The 25,892-nt window shown below is 37.7% G+C and overlaps 1 protein-coding gene across 5 annotated transcripts in view; it reads left to right on the top strand.

Annotated features, from left to right (window-relative positions):
* PDE4D (phosphodiesterase 4D) overlaps positions 1-25,892 on the top strand; it is a 1,654,385-nt gene that overhangs the window by 230,831 nt on the left and 1,397,662 nt on the right. Inside the window, exon 1 of one of the 5 annotated variants that reach the window (XM_070056729.1) lies at positions 1,998-2,341. The exons of the other annotated variants lie outside the window; for them this stretch is intronic. The gene's annotated coding sequence lies outside the window, so the exon portion shown is untranslated. Of the gene's footprint in view, positions 1-1,997; positions 2,342-25,892 lie in introns of those variants that run through there. 5 annotated transcript variants of the gene reach the window in all.

The raw sequence follows: 25,892 nt of genomic DNA, 5'->3' as shown, positions 1-25,892 counted from the left end.
GCCACTCTGAATGAACGCAGGCTATGCATTGCTCTGTTAATCACCGTCACACTATAGACCTCCTTACATTCACTGACTGACTGAAGACTGTTTCTTGAACACTGTCTCAGGCATCTACTTATGAAGTCTACTGACTTTTCTCAAGATGCAGTAAGGGCATTAGTGAAAGCATATTCTTTAGAATTTTATTCTAATCTAAATTATAAGCAATGGCAATTTTATGAAAACAATATTCAGTAAAGACTTCTGGAGTGTTAAATCTAGTCTGAACTTACTTTAGCAGAGTAAAATAAGTCCTCAGAGTGATAATTAGAGCAACTAATAAAACGAAAATAATTTTGATTGGACTAGACTGGGGCAGTAAATTCTGTATAAAATATTTTATCACACATACAAACATCATCTGTTTTTTTGAAAAAAATTAAAGATTATAAACTTGCCAAACTTACTGGTTTTTTGTTTGTTTGTTTTTTTCCTTTCTACAAAATGCCTTCAAATTTTTGTCCCTTTCTCAGGATTACATTATTTGCATTTTGGGCAACAGGAAACCATTTAAACTGCCTAAAACACTAACCTTTGTTACATCTTAAAAGTGCATTTGTGAAATGTTACTTTGATGAAAACCTCATAATTTAAAACATTTAAATTATGTAGGTTAGCATTTTCAATACTACCTCAATATATCAAATATAAAAAGTTAAATCAATGTTAAGAAATGAAGATTCGCAGTTTACTTTCCCAAGCTTGTGATTAGTGCTTCATATTTATGCTTTTAACTTTGATTTGACTGCTTCACACAGCATTCACATTTCATGTCTAGTAGGTTGAACATTCAGATGGCCCTAAAACACATGGATAGAAGACCTTCTGCTTTCATTTTCCAATAAAAGAACAGTATGTCTAGATAAATTGTATTTCTGAAATTAAAATATTCATTACATAGTTCATGATCATTTTAGATAATTTTCATTTATGGCAATTTTTATTCCTAAAGTAGTTTTAATTAGTAAGTAATCCTTATCACTTATTTTGGGAGCAAGTGGGAAAGTTGCTTAGTTTGAATTTTGGGGTAGCATGAGATTTGATTGTTTAGAGAGTTGGTGTGAATACCTGCAGGCCCTCTTCTGAGTTTGTTTTCTTTCCAGAATCTCAGGCAAGATGTTATATTAGTAGATCCGGGAAGACATGTAATGACTTAAGCTATGCAAGATGTTTGTTTCACCTTGCTTGCTCAGCAACAGACCACTCACATGATAGCATTTCAGGATGTCCCAGGGAGCGCTGGTAGCTACCTTGTTATGGAGGAGAAATCCCAATGGTTCATTCTGCAGGCCAACGTGTCCTTAATTGGGATGCTGACAGGAAGAGCTGTGTGAAGGGCCCATGATGCTCTGTTCCTCTTTGTTCCTCGAGTCTCAGAGGCAGCTCAAGGGAGTCATGTGCTGTTTGTTTTAAAATAATGACCTCTACAAATAAACCTCAGGTGTACTCTGAGGTGTTACTTTGTCTATAAAACTAGGTTTTATAAAAATTACTTCACTTAATTTCACAGTAACCATATAGGGTAGAACTATTATCATCCCATAGTAAAGGCTTAGAGGAACTAAGTTGTTTGTCCATGGTCATACAGTTTGTACATGGTGGAGCCAAGATCTGTGTTCACAGAGCTAACGGCAGAGCTCACACATTTAGTTTCCTGCTATATGATGCAGCATCCTTGAGTTGGTGTTGACAATTTTTCCATTCTTCCAACTGACAATTTTAAATATCTGTTATGTTTTAGGAACTGTACAAAGTCCTACAGATATAAAAACTAATGAACATGATTACAGTAGCAAATGTGCTCTTAGTTTATTACAAAGACAGATGTTAGGCATGCTATAAAAAATAAAATGTCAAGTTAACAATCTATGAGACCCTTGTAATAGATCCTGTAAATACTTACAGTTGATCTTATAAAGTCTTATAAATATCTTAAAGCATTTTAAAGATACCATAGCTCTGACAACAAAATAGTAATAGTCAATTTACTCATAACCCTGAGAACAAAATAGTCATTTAACCAATGTTATATTGAGTGTTTGCAATATGCCCAGATACTGTGTTAAGTCCTGGAAAGAGAGTAGTAAGGCAGTACAGGAGGACTTGCCCTAAGAGGGCTTGCCTATCTTCCAATGAGGCATACACTTAATTAAACATTCACAGAAATAAATAGAAATTTGAAACTAACAAGTACCATGCAAGTACAAGTCCATGATACTATCAGAGAGAAGAACTGGTGAGTTCTTTTTGGGACATCTTTCCTCAGAGGGACAGCTGAGGAGAAAGCAGATTTGCCAAGGTAATATGGGGGGTGGGTTGATCATGCCAGTGAAATTCTAGCAACTGAAGGCATGCCAGAATGACGCTGGGGGTAGGCTGGGGAGGTATTATGTTAGATGAATCCTAAGAGATGGTCAAAGGCCAGGCATTCCCTGACCGTGCAAGGTCTTTGCATAGTATGAAGGATACTTAATGCTAAGAACAAAGGAAAGTCACTGAAATATGGGGTGACATAGTCACATTTGTGACTTAAGCAGCTGTATTTGGCTCAGCAGCGAAACAGGATGGACAGGTAGCCAAAGTTTAGCTGGGAAGAGCAGTAAAGAACTGCAAAGTTTATAAGGCCAGATATTTTAATATTCAGACTACAGTTGTATGCAGATAGAGGGGTGGATGGCTTTCAGAAGTAGTCAGGAGGTACAATGGGAAGAAATCAGTGATAGGTTGAATGTAGTTTCAGGAGAAGAAAAGTGGGATGGTAATACCGAGTGTCTGGAATGGGATAGTTGGTGGCAGCATTTCCTGGGGCAGGGACTCGAGAAGCCAATCAGATCTAGGGGGTAGATTTTGAGTTAAATTTTGGGCATATTGGGGTTAGAGTAACTTTGAGAAAGACAAGAGGAGTATCAGCTGGGCATTTACATATGTGTATTTGGAGTATAGAGTAGAATTTTTTTCTTGTATTTTAAGAATATAGATGGTACTTGACACCATTGCCTAGAGAGATACTGAGGAGTGACAGGAAAGAGATCTCAGGACCAAATGCTGAGGAACTTCATATCATGGTTGTGTGAAGGAAGATCAACCTACAAAGGAGATTCAAGCACATCACCAAAGATATTCTTCAGAGGAGTCATGAAAACACTGGGAAGACATGTTTTGATAAAGATGAAATGGCCAAGTGGCCAATATAAAACACTGCTCGGCCCGGTGCCGCGGCTCACTAGGCTAATCCTCTGCCTTGCGGCGCTGGCACACCGGGTTCTAGTCCCGGTCGGGGCGCCGGATTCTGTCCCGGTTGCCCCTCTTCCAGGCCAGCTCTCTGCTGTGGCCAGGGAGTGCAGTGGAGGATGGCCCAAGTGCTTGGGCCCTGCACCCGCATGTGAACCAGGATAAGTACCTGGCTCCTGCCATCGGATCAGCGTGGTGCGCCGGCTGCAGTGCTCCGGCTGTGGCGGCCATTGGAGAGTGAACCAACGGCAAAGGAAGACCTTTCTCTCTGTCTCTCTCTCTCACTGTCCACTCTCCTGTCAAAACAAACAAACAAACAAACAAACAAAAACACTGCTCAAACACTGTGGATTTCAAAAAATCCTTTGGAATTGCTGACTTGGAATTTATTGGTGACCCTAGCAAGATATGTTTTATAAGGAAAAATATAGATTAGAGCAGGGTTAAGAGTGAATGAGGTGTGGGAAATTGGTGAGAAGAGAGAAATCTTATAGGAAAAGAGTAACAAATAGAGCATGGATTTGGTAAAGTTTTCTATGTAAGATTGAAGAGACTTGAGTGTATTTAAAAGTCAATGGTAGTGTGGGTGCAAACTGTTGAAATCTTTACTTAGTATATACTAAATTGATCTTCTGCATATAAAGATAACTGAAAATGAATCTTGATGTGAATGGGACAGGAGAGGGAGCGAGAGATGGGAGGGTTGCGGGTGGGAGGGAGGTTATGAGGGGAAAAAACCCACTGTAATCGAAAAGCTGTACTTTGGAAATTTATATTTATTAAATAAAAGTTTTAAAAAAGTCAGTGGTAAAGACCTAATTGGTAGGGAGCTGGCAGCTATTGAGAGAGAAAACAGGGTAGAGCTGGCCCATGAGGAGAGAGTCAGGAGGGAAGGATTTGCAGGGATGCCCATGTTTGTTTGGCCTGAGGAAGGCAGGGATTTGCAGGGATGCCTTTTAAGGATTCTATTTTCACGGAATGCAGGAGGCAGTTTCCTTGGCTGAGAGTGAGGGCAGGTAAGGATGTGGATGGAGCTGAGAAGCTTGAAATATGGTAGGGAGTGATTTGGCCCGAGAAAAGTAGTGGACTTATCGGTCCATATCAAGGACCCATCTCCCAGAAGCTTGAGAATATAGGACACATGCGTCTTAGGCACTAGGCTAAACACCCACTCCTTATTTATGTATTTATTAAATGAAACAGCTGAGGGGAAGAAAAGTTTCTTTTCATATGAGGAAAGCCGACCAATCTATGTTGTTTAAACACTGAGGCTGGGGATGAGTGAAAGAGTAGAGGTTACGTGAAGGAGGAGGTCAGGATTTGTGAGGACAGGTGCACTAAAGCCTTTGAGTTTTCAGTTCTGCCCTTGATCCACTGGTGCCCTTCTCTGCAATGTTCCTGTTCACTCAAGAAGAGGAGCAGACATTTCTATGCATCTAAAACTAAGCAAAAGGAGCCTCATTCTTCTTTCATTGTCTTTTTTTTTTTTTTTCTGAGGAAGACAAAAGACAGACATTGGAGGTTAGAAATGTGTCACTACTGGCTAGAAATGCTTATTAATGAGCTTGTCTAACAGCAGCTGTCAGAGTGTGAAATTTGTATTGCCTGTGTCACCAGGTGTGATGATGAGGTTGCAGGTGAGCACCCAGAAGGATGTTCCACTTCTTGAAGAATTCCTTGCTTCGCTGGGGTGGGAACATACTGGTACAAAAGCTATTAAAAGAAATTCTGGGATGCTGCACAAATGCTGATGTTTAAAAAGGTGAACAAAGGCTCAGGGAGTTAGAAAAACAGAAAACAGAAAGACCCCATAAAGGAATAAGAAGAGTGTCAGAGTGGAGCAAGAGCAAGGCACACCTCCACTAACTGCTTCTTATCCACTTCTTGGAAGAATGAGGAGAAACATTTTAAGGGCTGGGCATGGAAGCAGCCTATTGTATTGGCCAGAAGTAGTCCATGCAGCTCCACTCAACTCAAGGGTAGCTGTGAAATTACCTGTGTGTTTGGGAAGAATATGTGGTTTATTGTGCATCTAGTGACTCTACTACATGCTCACTGGAGCTTTGCAGAAGAAATTTTAATCTTTTTCATTATCCATTTTTTTGGAAGCCTTTCTCCCAGGTTAGCCACCCTCATTTCCAATAGCTATTATTGATATATTGTAGTTCCCTAATTATCTACCCTCCTGGCCAAAAAAACATGCTTGTTTTTCACCATTCTTCCTGAAAGAGATGCTCACAGTATAATATTTTATAGACATGATCCAAAAAATGCTGGTAAAATGGCATTATATTTCCTTTGATTTTATCATTGTAAGGTCAAAGAGAGGGCCACAACTGGGAAAACTTTGCATTTAAGGGGAAATGATGGAGGCTCACAAAGAAGAGAATTTGAAAAAGCCAAGGGGTCTACATGAGGCATTTCAATATGGCAATATGATGCTCTAGTGGTTGTGTGCTATTCTTCCCAAAGAGGAAAAAGAAGGCATACCCATTCACAAATCAACCAGTTCATTTTCATCAAAGCCTTGGCGTGAACTTGAGGCTAGTAACTACCCTCAAATGATATTACTTCTGTATTAGATTAGGGATTTTATTAGAAAAAAAGGATAAACACTGAGGACTTCCATATTAAAATTTTTATTATAATGTTAACCAGTCCATATATCTTACATAGTGGCTAAATGCTGTATTCAATAATCTAACCAGGAAACCAAATCATTATGGTAAATATAAGCAAGTCAGCATTGCTATGGGGAACTAGAATTAGTAATCTCATGCTTTTACCCACAAGTGCAATGCCATTGATGTCATGTTCTTCTAACACATCCCAGTGGCCCCAGATCCCCTGAGGTTTTAATCTAGTGACCCTATGAATCTTTTCCCTCTTTTCTAATAGTTGTGCTTTCAGTCTCTTTGCTAAAAAATATTATAACCTCAAGCAAGTAGGCATTCTTGTCAGAGAAGAGAATTGACTGAAGACTAGTTTCTCAATCCCCAGAAGAGAAAAATCCTAGGAAGGTCTTTTTCTCTCTCTAATCTACCAATGTAGTCACCTAACTATTTCAAGTATTTTTTGGTAAATTTAGTTTTTAATGTCAAGGTTTCATGGTTTCCACAGTTTTAGTTGGTTCAGTTGTTTGCGGTTAGATCCTGGTGAACGATGGCTATCACACTCCTATTTTTCTATAAATGTGGCTGCTCTTCGAAGTTGAAGTCCTAGGGAATGGAATTCATTATAACCATAATGCAAATTTGCTTCCTGCTGTGGTTCATTGCTCCTGCCCCACCTCCCCTTCTTATTTCTTCCTGTCTCCAGGTTTTCTTTCAGGGAGAAAATGCTAAAGGCAAACCAGCATTTACTGATTTGAGTATTAGTGATTTTTTTTTATAAATTCACTCATAAAATAATTTGTGATAATAACAGATTCTCATCAAGTGCATTAGAGTAAACAAAACAATGAGTGTCTAGGCAGAAAGCCATGTACTTTTAGAACTCAATATGTTTATCATATATATGTATATATATGTAGGCACAAACACAAATACAATAGAAATAACTTCTATTTGGTTATCATCAGCCAATTTTTTTTTTCAGAGAAGAATTTAACCATGGCTATACTAGAAAAGGACATTAGGCTACTGGGGGGATGCAGGGGATGGGTGGGTTCCTTATCTAGAGAAAAGGCTGTAGGCACCAAGGGGATCTTCAAATTTGAATCCCTAAGCTCCATCAGAAGACATTTGTTTTGCTGTCTGAATTATCTTGGCACCCAGGAAAAAAAATGGTTGTGACAAGTACAGATGCAATTTTCTTCTTTGCTTTTCCCATAATGCCGTAATAATGAGCCATGCCGAGTTAGGGTGTAACATTCATTGGAGAGCATCCTAAATTGTACTTGGAACACATCTGGGCATCTGTGGAATCACTGAGAAACACATTTTTTGTGAGGTTCTGGCGTTTCTTCTTAGCTGATGGGTTGGTAATCTTATAATGGCCTTAGTCTCACAACCAATTACTGAAGATTTGTTCTTATTAGTTCCTAGTACCGGACAATCCTTAAATGCAGCAAGGTTAAAAACAGATCCAGAAGTGTGGGGTGAGATTGGTTCAGAAACCTCCAATCCTGGACAATTGGTGCTTCAGAATTCAACAAGGGGTGTTGGAAAAAATTCAACAGTGAAATTGATTTAAATTCCATCTTTCAAAAGGTTACATTAGAGAACATATTGAAAAAGAGAAGGTTATTTGGAAAGTCAAATATGATAGAATTTGGAAATTACTGACTTTAGGTTATGAAAGTATTTCAGATGCTGAGACAGAGTTTGAGTTCTTTTTTTTTATTCAATGGCACTTTATGAGGCTATGTACTCCTGCTTTTCTAAATAAATAGAATAGAAATCTATCTATTTTTAAAAAATCATGAAGAGAAGTAATTGCTTGTGAACAAAAGTGAATTTTTGTAGATTTTCACCCTTTATGTCATACTATTTTGGTTAACTTTGGGGACATAGTTTGTGGGGATGCGGTAATTATTTCCTCCATGCTAATCTGGGGTGTCTCTGTTGTGTGCATTTAGGCTCTTTTCTTTATGTTTTACTGTGGAGATTTTTATCTCAATGTGCTGTGGTGAAGATCTTTTGTGGTGATGTCAATTGGAAATTATATGTGCTTCCTGTACTTGGATTTCCCTTTCTTTCTTCAAATTAGGGAAATTTTTTGTTATTATTTCACTGAAAAGACCTTCTAATGCTTTTTTTCTTTCCATGCTTTCAGGTACTCAAAGACCCATATGTTGGGTGTTTGATGGTATCCTATAGATCTCCAACATTGTTTTTTAGTTTTCTGATTTCTTCTTGCTTTTGGTCTGACTGAAAAATTTCCAGATCTCTTTTAAGAATTTTCCTTTTTTATCTAGAGTGTCATAATATTTTCCTCATTATAGTTTTCTGATAACCTATACTATCTAAAATGGCTTAATTCCCATGATACCTTTTAGGAAAACAATTGCTGTGGAAAATTATGATCCTACATCTTTTTTTATTGTGTCAGATATTTGTAACTTATTTAGCTATGGAATTTTTCCCCTTTAATATACTCTGAGATTTTTAAAAAATATTTTATGCATTTATGTCTGAATTTTAATAAAACTGAGATTAGTATATTTTTATATTATTTTATTTAAGGTAAGGAAATTTCATATATTTCATACATACAGATTTAGGGGCATAGTGATGCTTCCCTCCCTATATTAGCATATCTTTTAAAAATTAATCATTATCAAGATTGGTATCAGGTTTTAAATAGCTATGGCAAATGAATAAGCTAGCTTTCCATGGTTTATCTATGTGGTGGAATGTAGTATAATTTTGAAATAATTTACTTCTTTAGCCATCAATCCCTTGTTTCTTTTGTTTAGGTATAGTTTATAAGTTTTGTTCTTTTCTTTTTGCTATAAATTTGTTCTATTATATCCTGGTTATTATTTCTTTCTGGATTAGCTTCCTTAGTTTGTTTTTTCTTACACTATTTCCACTGCATCACTTTAAAACATTAATAAGAATAGGGTTAATCTTCTGTAATATTTTTAATCTTTATTTTCTTTATTTGTACATATGTATCTTATTTTTAATGAAATTTGAAATTTTTTGTTTAGTCTTGGTGAGTTTTAAACTTACTTCATTGCCCTTTATTTTAGCTTTTGTTTTCATTAATTCATTTTTCTTCTGTCCATATTTTATTGATCTTGTTCTAGCTTATTAAATGAATTCCTAGTTTGTTTCTATTTTTATTGAATCATTCTAGTAATTTTTCTTAGGCTGATTCTGTTGTCCTTGTCTATTTTGTTGAGTTTAAAATCTTATTTTTATTTTCATTTTATTTTAAAACAGTAAAAACCATAAATACCATGATTTCTGTCCTGCTGAGTCACTTTTTATCATGTATCATTAACTTTTATATAGATTTTCTAGTCTATCTTTAAAAAGGTAGGAAGCAGAGAAAGAGAGAGAGAATGAGAGAACACTGTTTCAAGGGTCATTCTCCAAATGCCAGACTGAATGTGGGAGCCAGGACCTCAGTCCAGGTCTCCCACATGGATGCTGGGCACCCAACAATTTGAGCCAACATTGCTGCTTCCCAGAGCAGGAAGCGAGAATTGGGAGCTGGATTTATGGATCAAATAGGTACTGTCATATGGAACACAAATGTCGTAATCAGTGTCTTAATAGCTATGCCAAGGGCTTGTTCCTGTTTTTAATTTTAAAATATGAAAAACATTTAGAAGGTTCATGGGAGACAAAAATCATGATGAAATTATGCATGGATTTCAATATTTTTGTATCAAAATAAACTTTAATTCCATTTTCCGTGGACTTTTTGAGACACTTTTAGTTTGTAATTGCAGTTATGATTTCCTTTTCAGTCTCTGATATTTGATAATGTTTTAGAATTTGCCTTTGTATTTTCAAAGGCTACCTTCTGATATTAACTTCTGTTGTGTTTCTATGTATGTGTTTACCATATTTGGATATTTTGTGGGTGGATACATGATGTATATCACTTCTAGATTTTATAACTTTCTGATAATTTTATCTGTCCCTAACATATAATTGATTTTGATTAAGATTTTACAAAAAATATTTCCTTTATTTGAAGAATTTAAATTTATAAATATTGCTGTTAAATCAGTTTTACTAATTTTTGTATTATTCTTAATGATTGTGTTTATTTATTTTATTTTATTTTATTTTATTTGACAGATAAAGTTAGACAGTGAGAGAGAGAGGCAGAGAGAAAGGTCTGCCTTCCATTGGTTCACCCTACAAATGGCCGCCACAGCCAGAGTTACGCTGAAACCAAGCCAGGAGCCAGGTGCTCCCTCCTGGTCTCCCATGTGGGTGCAGGGCCCAAGCACTTGGGCCATCCTCCACTGCCTTCCCAGGCCACAGCAGAGAGCTGGATTGGAAGAGGAGCAACCGGGACTAGAACCGGGTGCTTATATGGGATGCTGGCGCCACAGGCAGAGGATTAACCAAGTGAGCCAGGGTGCCGGCTCCTGATTGTGTTTATTTTTAACTACTTTTTCTGTTTAAGGGAGTTTTATTTAAGTGTGGCATTATTACTATATTTCTATCAATTTCTTTTTACAGTTATAATAACCATGTATGTATATAAGGAGTCTTCAAAATATTCATGGAAGTACATATTATGAAAAACTATGCATGAATTTCAAAAAAAATTTTGCACCAAAATAAGCTATCTTTTAGTTTCATTTTCCAGAACTTTTTTGAAGTTCCTTTATATATATGTACACATGTATTTATTCACACACACTGTAATGTACAGTGTCATCTGGGGGGTCTAATGTTTCCTTAGTAACTACGTCTTTGAAGTCAGAATATTTTTACTGTTTTTTTAAAATATTTATTTATGTTTTTGAAAGACAGAGTTAGAGGAAGAGAGAGAGAGAGAGAGAGAGATTGATCTTCCATCCACTGGTTCACAACTCAAATGGCCACAGTGGCCAGGGCTGGGGCAGGCTGAAGCCAGGAGCCAGGAGCTTATTCTGGGTCTCTCATGTGGGTACAAGGGCCTAAACTCTTACACCATCTTCCACTGCTTTTCCAGGTGCATTAGTATGGAGCTGAATAGGAAGTGGAGCAGCCAAGACTCAAACAGGTGCCTAAGTGGGATGCTGATATTATAGGTGGCAGCTTTGCCCACTGTTCCACAACATTGGCCCCTATTTTTTATCTTTTTGAGAGTAAGCATTTTTATTCTTGTCTAAACTTTTGCACAATTTGTGTTTCTTTCTCATGAGTTTAAAAAATGTCAGTGATACTAAGAATTCAGTTTTTAACCCATTTAATTTTCTCTTGGAGCTCTGTCATCCATTTTCGAGTGTGGGGAAGTTTTTTCCGAGAATGCGTTCCATCGCTGTGTCTGTTCCTTTGCCCTGGGCTGTCCTGTGGCAGCTCTGGTGCGCTCCCTCCTTTCCACCTCCCTCCCCTCCGTTATTCACTGCTTTTGTCTTCCTCAGCACACTTCTCCATGTTACAGAATGGTTAAATGATGCTGCACCCGCTGCCTCTGGCATCAATTCATTCTTCAACTTGGCTTTTGGTTTCTTTACAATGGTTCTTTCTCAACTCTTTTCCCCTCTTTCATTTCAGCCATCGTTCATCCACCTTTATGATATGTTTACAGCCCTCTTTATTTCACTCTGTTTCCTTGTCACACAGGTCCCACATCTTTATTGTTTACTGAGGAGTCCAAATGATTTTCTGAATTTTTCTTTTGACATCTCCAATAAAAATGATTCAAAGCTTTGTTCCCAGTCATTGGAACACTGTTTCCTTCCCTTTATTCTGTACTTTATCATTTTTTTCTTTTCAAATTTACATAAAACCACAAGGATACCCAGACTGAGTAGGTTTTCCTTGTTCTAGGTATTTTCCTATTGTAACGATGACAACTTAAATGTCTGGTTTATAGTTTCATGGACATTGCTGGGTGTAATTTCCATTTCAATGGCCATTTGCTGGCTAATTGGGTTTAAGGTACCTCCCTTAGCTCCCCTTTGAACTTTCAACACCTGTAGCCAGACTCTTGGCCCATGTGAAGACTTTCACAGGTATCTAATTCTCAACATGTCAGGGTTGTTCTCTGTCTTCTGTTCCCTTTCCTCTCCACCTCCAAAGGTTCTACCTGTGTCAGAGTTCATGGCACTGTTGGCCTTTCCTCTACTTCCTGCTCACTTTCTTTCTTGTAGACAGTAGTGTGAAGGGAGAAAGAATCTTTGTTCCGTAGAACTCTGGGTGCTTTTTCCCTGAGACCAGGGTTGTGTCCTTAGTTTTCTGTTTATGAACCAAGCACTTAGAAATTTTCCATGGAAAAACTTAATTCCTTTTAGAATTTTTCAAATTTAGAATTTTTTTATTTGAAAAAATGTATTTATTTGAAAGGCAGAGAGAAACACACACACACACACACACAAACACAGAACACACACACTGATCTCTCTTCTGCTGGTTCATTCCATAAAAGACTACAACAGCAAATGCTGAACTGGGCAGAAGCTGGGAGCCAGGAACTCAATCTAGGTCTCCCACATGGACGGCAGAGACCCAAGTACTTGAATCATCACCTGCTGCCTCCCAGGGCATTAGCAGGAAGCTGGAATTAGGAGTGGAACTGGGACTTTAACACAGGCTCTCTGATACGGAATGTAGGTGTCTCAAGTTTAACCAATGTACCAAATGAGTATCCCAAAGTTAGACTGTCTACTCCTTCTAGATGATAGAAATAATTGTTAGGTTGTTTTTTTTTTTTTAAGTAAGACTGTCTTCAGTAGTTTATTGACAAGTTAATAAAAGAAGCATTAAGTGATGCTAGCCAGTTGCTATTTTTGAACCTGAATCTCCTACAAGTGGTGGATTCAAAAGTACAAATTTATGTTGATTTGTAGCTTTAGTGCTAATCACTATGATTATACTTGGAGCTAAAGACAAAATCTTGTGTTTAATCTTAAAATTTGCATTTAAGATAGTTTCCAACCTCTTTTTTTGTGAAGTATGAGTATTTCAAAAGAGTGACTAAAGCACAGACCGGAAAGTCCCATGGCGATTGCTGAAATGGAACAGAATTGGTTGTCACTGTGTCCACTCTAAGACTCGGCGAGCTTTTCTTATTGTGATGGATGACCCCAGAGAACAAGACTTTTGTTTATGCCAAAGGTCACACGAATAGAAAGTGAAGGGTCAGATAAGCTGTCCAAATCATCTTTTTGTTAGATATATTGACAAGAAAAAAAGAATAGAACTGTAAGTATCAAGGAAAGAGATCAAACCAATTGGCAAATTGTTCTTATTAGAGAAAAAAATGGTGGGAGATCTAAAATTATAAAAAAACAGGAGGAAGTTAAAGGACTGCAGTGGGAGGAATATTAGTGAAGATCTATTTGGGTGTGCAATTACATTTCTTAAATAATTAGTTGCCTACCTGTATATCCAACAAAGTAATTATTTTTCCATAGGTGTGATTTATTTTACTTGTTCTCAGTTTGCAATTTTCAGTTGAATATATTTTTGGAATCAAATTGAAGAATACATTTGTTTGAAATTGCTTTGGGAATGTGTTTATAATCTATTTTGGATTGCAGAAAATTTTTCCTCTTCTAAATGGATATGAAGGTGGATAACTTCTCTGCTCTTTGGGGTAAACACAGTTATGTTAGTTGACTAGTGTGCAGTTAGTCATAATCAGGAGGTTATGGAAAAATAACACATTTGATGCAAGTGAATTTTCTGTACCTGATGAACTAATTGAGATTTTTGCCTATAATTTGTTTTTATTTTCCTGGTAGATGCCTGTATATTTGAAGTAAGATTTTAAAAAGAATTTGTCACATTATATATAAGCTGGGGCCAAACAAAGAATTCATAGTTTTTACTCAAGAATAGGAATTATCTGGAATGTATGTATAAAAAGACTTCAGAACTGTGGGAGTAAATTGTTTTGAATGCACATTTGAAATAGCTGAAAATCTACAACTAAAGGCAATGGCAGTTTGTTAATCACATCCATAAACATGAGTCATGTACAATTAGAGTGGGCTTCACACTTGGAACATTTTGAAGATGATACTTCTTTGCATATGCCAAATTAAGCATGCATTGAAGCTATACTGTGTTAAAATTTCCACAAACCTTATTAATGGCACTGCCTTTATAAGTGGCTTGGAATAGGCGTTCTATTTTATGAATTAAGATGCTTTGACTTTTTATATGAAGATGAACCTACTGACTTTTGGTCATAAAATCATATCAACTCTTTTATTATAATGTGATTTTCAGTAATTGGAATTTTGTTTTTATTATGCAATTGGAGGTACAATATTTGGAAAGTAATTTCATCAGGGAATTGAATATTTTCCCCAGGAGATTAAATATTTTCTGCAGGAGATTAAAAATTGAGTTAAAATTTTCTAGTGTGAAGTTGAGATGATCTTCAGATTGATAGTGTTTTGGACACTGTAATACATTTCTAGATATATTAACTTCCAGCTTATTTTTCTTTCATGGTACTCTTCTATCAACTCTGTTAGTGAGTTCTCATTAGTATGTTCTAGAAAACTCTCTAATGAAAAAAAAAAGAAAACTCTCTAATGATGAATACATATCAATACTCCATACTTACAGATTTCATGACTTTATAATTTTGTTTTGACCTAGGCTCCTGGTGTCCCACCCATTCTCATGTCACAAAACTTTGGAAAATGTACACAGGATATTTTCAATGTCTATGAATGATGAAAATACTTGATCATGAAAAGTTTCTTTTAAATAACTTTGCATTTAATTTATACAAAATAATTGAAAATAAAAATAAGTGTTTTGCCAATGTAAACAGTTCATTCCATGTATAAATACTTCAACCTCCTGTGACAATACACAGCAAAGGGGTTGGGAAACATTGATTCACTGTGTAATGCACATTGAAGAGTGAGATCTTTTCAAATATTCTGTTTGTCAAAGTTCATTACATGTGTGAAGCATTTGCCATACTTCCAAGTACGTGTGTATGTAAAACTATGGCTCTTTTAAAAGGCAAGCCTGCTGAGTTGTACCTCAAGGCCTTGGATCTAGTTATACAGGAGAAACAAAGCCTGGAGATGGCTGTGAAGCTACCATCATTTATATGCCATCTCTTCTTGATGGGGGAAAGCTTGGTGGCTGTCGCTCCCCCTCTTCGCAGAGGAACGACACTAAACCCTGCCTAGGCTTCCTATCCGAGTCACGGCACCATTATGTCGCTCCCCCTCTTCATGGAGGAACGACACTAAACCCTGCCTAGGCTTCATATCCGAGTCACGGCACCATTATGTCGCTCCCCCTCTTTGTGGAGGAACGACACAGGACCCTGCGTTGTTCTTCTGTCTGCTCGGCCCTCCCCGGGTTTGCTGCTGGTCCTTCCCGGGTTGGCTACCGTCCCTTCCACCTCCGTGGAAGGGCGGTTCCCCCTGCCACTTTCCCCACTTCCGCGGGGGAGCGGCACACCGCCGGCCGGCTCTCTCGGGGGCTGCTCAGGTGTTCCTTCAGATAGATGTTCCTGGTGCATGTTGTCTCTCTCCTCCTTTATAGTCCTCTTCCACCAATCCCAACTCTGCTACCCACATGCCGAGTACGCTGCTCTCCTCCAATCAGGAGCAGGTCCTGCTGCTTATTGGTTGAACTGGAGGCAGCTGTGTAGAAGCTGTTGCCTCCTCTCCCAGCGCCATATTGTGGGAAAGCAGATGCATAGAATAAGTCTTAATTCCAGTAACTTAGTCTAGTCCGAGTTGCTCCCAGTTGCTCCCCACAGGTGGCCTGAGCATGCTCCATGCCCAGGGAGATGCTGCAATATCAAGGGGCACCCTAAGTCTCATTGTTCCTATTGCATCTAGCATTGAACCTCAAATAATGGTTCAGAGCCTCTGCTGTGTTCTGAATGTTATGTGTCCCCCTTCTGGGAGATGGCATTAAGATGTAAACCTATGGGCCGTCATCAGGTTATGAGGGTGGAGCCCTCATGAATGGAAATAGAACCCTGGGAGGCCAGGGGTACACAGTGAGAAGTCATAGTCTGTGAGGAGCTGGGCCCTCACCGGAGACCAGCTTTGCTGGCTCTTTGATCTGGGACTTGCATCTCTCCAGAACTGTAAGGAATGAATTTTGTTGTTCATAAACCAACCATTTAATGATATTTTGCTACACAAGTATATTTCAAAATAGTCATAAATATGGAATTACAACATATTTTTGATGCAATTTTTTTGAAATCTTTGAATAGTTTTCTCATAACAAAGATTTTCTATGACTTTTTTGAAGACCCTGCATATACATGGATTTCAAAATCTGCATAAAAAACCTCATCATTTAATTACATTTTCCCAAAAACTTTTGGAACTTCCTTTGTAGCAGTTCAAATGGACTTAGTGTCCCAATAAACAGGGGAGTTTAAATGAATATTTGAATCAAGCAAGTCAGATTGCCGATCAAAAAAACTGAAGTCCTTACTCAGTGAACCACCTGACTATCTCTCTGAGAGGTTATCTAGAATCCTGTTTGTCTGAGTTTGACCTATCGCCCCAGTTATCTCAGTGCTTCCCCAAAGTACACAGTTTCACCCATGAGGACATGAGGCAATGTCTGGAGATATTTTTGGTTGTCACTATTAGCAGAAGGGTGCTACTGCCATCTAGTTGGTAGAAGCCAGGGTTGCCTCCTATAGTGCACCTACTCACATTGCAACAACAATTATCTAAAGGAATGTTTGGTTAAAAAAAAAAAAGATCATCTGCAAAAAATAATAAAAATAAGCAAACAGCTAGCACTATACTTAGAGGTAACAATAATATCTGTCCCCACATGTTTATTCTAGCCAGTGCAATAATGCAAGAAAAAGAATTGAAAGTCACACAGTAATATAGTAATCAAGATCATGAAGTTTTAGCATAAGGATACACAAATAGATGAAAGGAACAGAATGGAGTTTAGAAGTAGACACACATTTATATAATAAATCAATTTTTCTAAGGCACCAAAGCAATCAGATGAGGGAATGGAAAGTCTTGCTAACACATGATCCTGAAATGATTTGATAACCACATAAAAAAAATGAATCTCCACCCCCCCACTTCACAACAACAATTATTCAAGGTCGATCAGCAGCTTAAAAGGCAAAGCTAAAGCTGTAACACCCCCAGAAGAAACTATAACATGGTATTTTCCAATTGTTAGTAGGTCAAGGTTTCTTTGACTGAAAAAGGAAATAATAGCCTTAGAAACTGATATATTAGATGCTCTTCAAAAGACATGAATGAGTAAAAGAGTAAACAAGCAACTAATAGGATTTGTAAACCATGTCTGACAAAGAACTTCAATCAATATCATATAAATGAATTCTACAATTAGAAAATGAAAAAGATAAACCAAAGGGCGTCAATAGTCCTTATACAGTGGACATATGAATGTCCAGTAAAGACAACTTCATTTGGGTCTCCCAGGTGGGTTCAGGTCCCTGAGCTCTTGGTCCATCTTGCACTGCTTTCCCAGGCACATTGGCAGGGAGCTGGGTTGGAAGTGGAACAGCCGGGTCTTAAGCCAGTGCCCATATGGGATGCTGGCATCACAGGTGACAGCTTTCTCCAGTATGCCAGAATGCTAGCCCTGCCATTGAACTCTTATATGTTGCTGATAGGAAAATTAAATGTTATAACTACTTTGGAAAAATATTCTGTGCTTTAAAAAATATAGTTAAATACACCTCTCTTTAACCAAGCAATTCCACTCCTATTGTTTACACAGACGTAAAAATTTATATTACACATACTTATTAAAATATTCATAGCAGTTTTACTCACAATGGCCCCAAGCTGGAAAGGACATATATATTTACCAACAATAGAATGAATAAGCAGATGTTGGCAGTTTTACAATGGTATACTACTCAGTGATAAAAGTGAATAAACTGCTGATATATTAAACAGAAGGAATAATTCAGAGGAACTAAAACAAAAATGAATCTATCTTGTATAATTCTATTACTAGGAAGTTCTAGAAGAAAGTTAATGCAAAATAAAAAAAGGGGGCAAGTGTTCGGCTCAGCAGTTAGAATGATACTTGAGTTTCCTGCATCCCCTGTCAGAGTATCTGGGTTAGGCTCCCATCTCTGCTTCTTACTATGGATTCCTGCTGGGAGGCAGCAGGTGATGGCTTAAATACTTAGGTTTCTGCAACCCACGTGGGAGACTTGGAATGAGTTCTCAGCTCCAGCCCTGGTTGTTGCAGGCATCTGGGGAATGAAGCAGAAGATGGGAGATCCTTCTCTGCCTTTCAAATAAATAGAGTAATTATCTTATTAAAAGAAAGAAAGAAAGAAAGAAAGAAAGGAAGAAAGGAAGAAAGGAAGGAAGGAAGGAAGGAAGGAAGGAAGGAAGGAAGGAAGGAAGGAAGGAAGGAAGGAAGGAAGGAAGGAAGGAAGGAAGGAAGGAAGAAAGGAAGAAAGGAAGAAAGGAAGAAAGGAAGAAAGGAAGAAAGGAAGAAAGGAAGAAAGGAAGAAAGGAAGAAAGAAAGAAAGAAAGAAAGGTGATGGCCCCTGAGAGGAAAGATTGACCAGAAGGAAGCATGAGAGAGCTTTTTAGCAAGCTTTCTGGAAGTGTTCTATATCAGCACAAGGCTATGTGTTACAGACATATCCACCTGTAAGTATAGAGCTGTTAGTATTTTGTATTTTCTTGCAATCTTAAAATATAAATAATTTCAAAGAATAGAAAAGTTTTTACTTTATAAAAATATATTCTTGTTTGCTTTGTTTCTGATTTTCCTTGCACAAATATTGATGAGTGAACATAATTCAATTTCTGAGAACTTGCCTTAACCTTCAAATAATGATGAAAATGCTTTGACATTTAAAATTCTATTTGCTCAAGGACCAAAATTTATATAATATGTTTGACAATTCAGTGCATATTTATTAATGTGCCTACTGCTACTGAGTTTAGCTTTCAAAGGTTTAAAACAGGTTGCACAGTGTTAATATAAGAATGGAAACAAGCCCACTGGTAAATGTGATATATTGAAACTCTGAAGACAGCATTTCTCAACAACTAAGTTGGAAATTTTATTGACATGGCTTTTATAAATTTGCCTTTAAAGCTACTTTTAAATTTTTAAAATTTATTTATCTTAGACAGAGAATCTTCCATCCATTGGTTCACCAAGATATAGGCACAGGTTGTAGTATGTCCAGAAACCTGGTATTGTGATGCCTCCGGCTTTGTTTTTGTTGTAACAGATTGCTTTAGCTATTTGAGGTCTGCTGTGCCTCCATATGAATTTCAGCATCATTTTTTTCCAGATCTGAGAAGAATGTCTTTGGTATTTTGATTAGTATCGCATTGAATCTATAAATTGCTTTTGGGAGAATGGACATTTTGATGATGTTGATTCTTCCAATCCATGAGCATGGAAGATATTTCCATTTTTTGGTATCCTTTTCTATTTCTTTAGGATTTTGTAATTCTCATCGTAGAGATCTTTAACGTCCTTGGTTAAGCTTATTACAAGGTATTTGATTGTTTTTGTAGCTATTATGAATGGGATTGATCTTAGAAGTTCTTCCTTGGCCGGCGCCACAGCTCAATAGGCTAATCCTCCACCAGTGGTGCTGGCACTCTGGGTTCTAGTCCTGGTCGGGGCGCAGGATTCTATCCCGGTTGCCCCTCTTCCAGGCCAGCTCTCTGCTGTGGCCCGGGAGTGCAGTGGAGGATGGCCCAAGTGCTTGGGCCCTGCACCCCATGGGAGACCAGGAGAAGCTCCTGGCTCCTGGCTTCGGATCAGTGCGGTGCGCCGGCCGCAGCAGACATTGGGGGGTGAACTAAGGCAAATGAAAGACCTTTGTCTGTCTGTCTGTCTGTCTGTCTCTCTCTCTCACTGTCCACTCTGCTGTCAAAAATAAATAAAAAAAATAAATAAATAAGTTCTTTCTCAGCCATGGTATTGCCTGTGTATATAAAGGCTGTTGATTTTTGTGCATTGATTTTATATCCCACTACTTTGCCAAACTCTTCTATGAGTTTCAATAGTCTCTTAGTAGAGTTCTTTGGATCCCCTAAATAAAGAATCATATCATCTGCAAAGAGGAATAGTTTGTCTTTCTTCCTTCCCAATTTGTATCCCTTTAATTTCTTTTTCTTGCCTAATAGCTCTGGCTAGAACTTCCAGAACTATATTGAATAGCAGTGGTGAGAGTGGGCATCCCTGTCTGGTACCAGATCTCAGTGGAAATGCTTCCAACTTTTCCCCATTCAATAGGATGCTGGCCATGCTTTTTTATGAATTGCTTTGATTGTACTGATGAATGTTTCTTCCATACCCAGTTTGCTTAGAGTTTTCATCATGAAAGGGCATTGTATTTTATCAAATGCTTTCTCTGCATCTATTGAGATAATCATATGGTTTTTCTTCTGCAGTCTGTTAATGTGGTGTATCACGTTGATTGTTTTGCAAACATTGAAGCATCTCTGCATACCAGGGATAAATCCCACTTGGTCTGGGTGGATGATCTTTCTGATGTGTTGTTGCATTCTATTGGCCAGAATTTTATTGAGGATTTTTACATCTATGTTCATCAGGGATATTGGTCTGTAATTTTCTTTCAGTGCTGCATCTTTCTCCAGCTTAGGAATTAAGGTGATGCTGGCTTCATAGCAAGAATTTGGGAGGATTCCCTCTTTTTCGATTGTTCTGAGCAGAATTGGAGTTAGTTCTTTAAATGTCTGGTAGAATTCAGCAGTGAATCCATCTGGTCCTGGGCTTTTCTTTGTTGGGAGGGACTTTATTACTGATTCAATTTCTGTCACAGTTATGGGTCTGTTTAGGTTTTCTATGTCTTCATGGTAAGACTTCTTGGAAAAGACCCTAGAGGCACAGGCAGTCAAAGCCAAAATTAACAATTGGGATTACATCAAATTGAGAAATTTCCGTACTGCAAAAGAAACAGGAAAGTGAAGAGGCAACCAACAGAATGGGAAAAATATTCGCAGCTATGCAACCGATAAAGGATTAATAACCAGAATCTACAAAGAGATCAAGAAACTTCACAACAACAAAACAAACAACCCACTAAAGAGATGGGCCAATGACCTCAATAGACATTTTTCAAAAGAGGAAATCCAAATGGCCAACAGGCACATAAAAAAATGTTCAGGATCAAGAGCAATCAGGGAAATGCAAAACAAAACCACAATGAGGTTTCACCTCAACCCGGTTAGAATGGCTCACATACAGAAATCTACCAACAACAGCTGCTGGTGAGGATGTGGGGAAAAAGGGACACTAACCCACTGTTGGTGGGAATGCAAACTGGTCAAGCCACTTTGGAAGTCAGTCTGGAGATTCCTCAGAAACCGGAATATAATCCTACCGTTCGACCCAGCCATCCCACTCCTTGGAATTTACCCAAAGGAATTTAAATTGGCAAACGAAAAAGCTGTCTGCACCTTAAATTTATTGCAGCTCAATTCACAATAGCTAAGACCTGGAATCAACCCAAATTCCCATCAACTTTAGACTGGATAAAGAAATTATGGGATATGTACTCTATAGAATACTATACAACAGCAGAAACAATGAAATCCGGTCATTTGCAACAATATAGAGGAATCTCGAAAACATCATGCTGATTGAATTAAGCCAGTCCCAAATGGACAAATATCATATGTTCTCCCTGATCAGTGACAACTAACCAAGCACCAAAGGGGAAACCTGTTGAAGCGAAATGGACAACATGAGAAACAGTGACTTGATCAGCCCTTGTCCTGACTGTTGATGAACAACTTAATACTTTATCCCTTTTATTATATTTTTTGTTCTACTTAAAACTATTGGTTGAACTCTTTATTTAACACACAATATTCTTACGTGCTTAAATTTAACTGAAAAGTGATCCCTGTTAAATATAAGAGTGGGAATAAGAGAGGGAGGAGATGTACAGTTCGGTACATGCTCAATTGGACTTGCCCCAAATGGTAGAGTTAGAAATGTGCCAGGGGATTCCAATTCAATCCCATCAAGGTGGCATGTACCAATGCCACCTCACTAGTCAAAGTGATCAGTTCAGTTCATAATTGATCATAATGATAGGACTAAGAGTCAAAGGGATCACATAAACAAGACTAGTGTCTGCTATTACTAACTGATAGAATTAAGAAGGAGAGAATGATGCAACATGGGAAGCGGGATACACAGCAGACTCATAGAATGGCAGATGTCCTAAACAGCACTAAACAGCACTCTGGCCTCAGAATCAGCCCTTAAGGCATCTGGATCCGGCTAAAAATCCCATGAGAGTATTTCAGGCATGAAAAGCCAAGACACTGTGGCCAAAAAAAAAAAAAAAAAAAAAAAAAAAAAAAAAAACCAACAACACCTAAATGAAATATCTGTGTGAGTGAGATCCCAGCATAAAGAACAGGCCATGAAAGAAGAAGAGAACTTCCACTTTGACTATGACCTTGTCTAAATAAGATCAGAGCTGATGAACTCAAAAGGCTTCCATAGCCTTGCCAACTCATGACAAGAGCCTCGGGGCTAGCACTACGGCTCACTAGGCTAATCCTCCACCTTGCGGCGCCGGCACATCAGGTTCTAGTCCCGGTTGGGGTGCCGGATTCTGTCCCGGTTGCCCCTCTTCCAGGCCATCTCTCTGCTGTGGCCTGGGAGCGCAGTGGAGGATGGCCCAAGTCCTTGGGCCCTGCACCCCATGGGAGATCAGGAGAAGCACCTGGCTCCTGCCTTCGGATCAGTGCAGTGTGCTGGCTGCAGCATGCCAGCCACGGAGGCCATTGGAGGGTGAACCAACGGCAAAGGAAGACCTTTCTCTCTGTCTCTCTCTCACTGTCCACTCTGCCTGCCCAAAAAAAAAAAAAAAAAAAAAAAAAAAAGCCTCAAGTGATTACTGATGCCATAAACAAGAGTGTCAATTGTTAAATCAACAACAGGAGTCACTGTGCACTTACTCCCCATGTAGGATCTCTGTACTTAATGTGTTTTACTATGTGAATTAACGGTATAACTCAAACAGTACTTTACACTTTGTGTTTCTGTGTGGGTGCAAACTGTTGACATCTTAGTATATACTAAGTTGATTTTCTGTATAAAAAGATAATTGAAAATGAATCTTGATGTGAATGGGATGGGAGAGGGAGTGTGAGATGGGATGGTTGCAGGTGGGAGGGAGGGTATGGGGGGGAACCCACTGTAATCCAAAAGCTGTACTTCGGAAATTTATATTTATTAAATAAAGATTTGAAAAAAATGAGTACAATCAGGGGGAAAGTTGTAATAATTGGGGAAAAATCCATCATATCTTAAGGAAATATCATAATCCCTTGGTACACATCAAACAAAGACCTGTTATCATTTTAGACCATGTCATAATAGGAGACATTTCAGTTACTTACAGGTTTCAGTGATATGACTTTGGAAACTACGCTTAGAATTGAGGGAAATGAAAGTCTTTTTGTTTCTATTGGTATTGACAAATAATTTCAGTCAATTATGTGACAATATCCATATTTCAAATCTTTTTCATTGGGGAAAGGGGAGAGGACCTATTTAATAGGCAGTCATCTACATCGTCTACATTTTAGAAATTAAATAGTTTGCACGTGGTTTTCTTTGTAATTAATCCAATAGCAATGGGATTGATTTAACTTTTGATGGCAAAAGGTTATGAATAGTTGATAGAATTAAGTAAATATTAAGTATAATTAGATTTGTTTGGAATAACTTTAGGATCCTTCTAGATTCTTGGCAAGAACATAGTATTTTGTTGTTTTAAATATACATCTGTTTGCCCTAAGGCTTACAAATTAATCAATAAAGATTCTTGGCATAGCTAAGTACAAAAGAATGCTTTACTTTTAGTCTAACAAATCTATCTAAGTCATAAGTGTTATTTGATGTCTTGAAAATGTTTGTCTTCAAACTTTATGTGAATCGTGTGTTTATGAGTGTGTGTGTGTGTGTGTGTGTGTGGTGAAGGTAAACTTTACTTAGCCATCCCTAGGTCCTGCCTGGAATCTCATCATCCTAAGTTATTGTAAACCAAATTTAATAAGCCCCAAATTATTTTTAGTTCTGGCTGCATGGCAATAATGGACAACAATAAATATTTTATTCCTTGAAAATGTGTTTTTGTCAGTAGAAAAATAACACGTGACTTAACAGAGAGAGTTGCTTCAAAATGTAATTTTCAATGTATATGTGTAGGTATGGAAACACACACACAGTTCAACATCATATCTAATGGAGGATGTTGAATTCTGCTTTTCTGTTTAGTGTCTTGTCTTAAATATTTTTCTGTGTAACTGAAACTCCATGTAACACATCTGTGTGTTATGATTATCTCAGAATTTACTTGGCCATTACTTCATTGTTGGGCATTCTTATGGAATATCTGTATGTATGCATTCTTATTTTCATTTCAGATTGCTTATACAGAATGGATTTCCAGTGTGAAACTGCCAGGTCAAAGGCTTTCCTCGACTTACTTTCTAAAAAGAAAGTTCTCCTGTATTCTATATAAGCATGATGCTTGTCTCATTGCGCATTGGAGTTACATACTGAAATTTTTACTATTGTCATTCATAGATTGAAACTTAATGTTTTAGTTAATATTTCTTAAATGACTAGTGAGGTTGGAATTTAAAAATCTCTTATATCTTATATATCTTTTTAGGCATTTGTTTTATAGGATTTTCTTAATGATTGTCATCTCTTACTTCTCCAAAGGTTTTATCCTTGTCTCTGATATTGTAATAGATATATTTTGCATTTAGTTATTTATTCTTCAATTATATGTGTGGTTTTAATTCAGAGAAGTAAAAAAATTAATGGTCAATTGTCATCTTTTGAAACTCTGATTATTTTGCACAAAGAAACTCTATGAGCAAATGGAATTTTGTATTCTCTAAGTAGTAGATATCATTAGTAGTTTGATAGTTAATCTGTGGTATATATGTTTTTATTTTACAAATACTATTGATTTAAAACTCCAGCCACTGGAAGGCAGATGGCTAGCTGGTTTTCCACTTTTCTGAAAATGTCCAAGACTGCAGCCAGTATTATCAGTCTCTAATGGAGGTTGCCAATGTCAAGATGGTTTGTGGCCATGTCAAGATGTTGATTCTGTGCCCAGGTCATTGCTCATTAAAGATACTGCTCTTCAGACCAACCAGAGACACAGCAAAAACATCCTAACCATTTCTGATACAGCCTCACATCCCTTCATGACAGTGCAGAGCATTCTGTCCCTAGAAAGTATTCAGTTTCTCATTCCTTCTGTTACAGCACTTACTGTTTTTCTATTTGAATTACTGGCTTGTGACTTTTTCTTTTTGCTACCAATGAATACATGATGAGAAAAACCATTTTAGAAATCGCTATGCTCTGATTTATCTGTGTCTCCATACTTTCCCATTTGTTACTCTATGTGTATTTTTCATGTAAATGAATAGCTTTTTTAAAATATGTATTATTCTGTATTGATAAACCATTGATTATTCTCTTCTGTTCCACATTAGTAGGTTGGTCATTTCTAAAATCTCACTGATCACTGACTTCTCTTTTTAATTCCTTCTACTTTTTGTCAACTTGTGATTCTGAGAATGTGGGTCAGTCTGTTCTGCTGTGATGTATGGTCACTTGTTTCTCGTATGACTCCTTCTTCAGTGTTCTGGGCCTGCTCTCCTACGCTTAGCACTGCTGGTGCTTTGCCCTTTCACATTCTTCTAACTCACTGCTTGCATCAGCCACTATCATATGGACCCTCTGGCTATGTGAAAGTAGCATGGGTAGCCTATGTGCACACACACTTTACTAAAGCCACTACTAGACACCTCTGCTACTCACTTATATGAGATGTACCAGTTCTGAGCTCTTTGTCATCAGCAATCATTTCTCGGCAGACCTAGATGTATTTCTTCCTTGTCAATAAATTAGTGAAGATCATCTAATGACTTCCATTTCTCCCAAAAGAACTCAGAGAATGTTGCTCTGTTAGCCCATCCAATT

Source organism: Oryctolagus cuniculus, chromosome 14, assembly GCF_964237555.1.
Source record: "Oryctolagus cuniculus chromosome 14, mOryCun1.1, whole genome shotgun sequence".
NCBI lineage: Eukaryota > Metazoa > Chordata > Mammalia > Lagomorpha > Leporidae > Oryctolagus > Oryctolagus cuniculus.
Note: the sequence above shows the minus strand (reverse complement) of the source record. Positions and strands in the feature narration are given on the sequence as shown.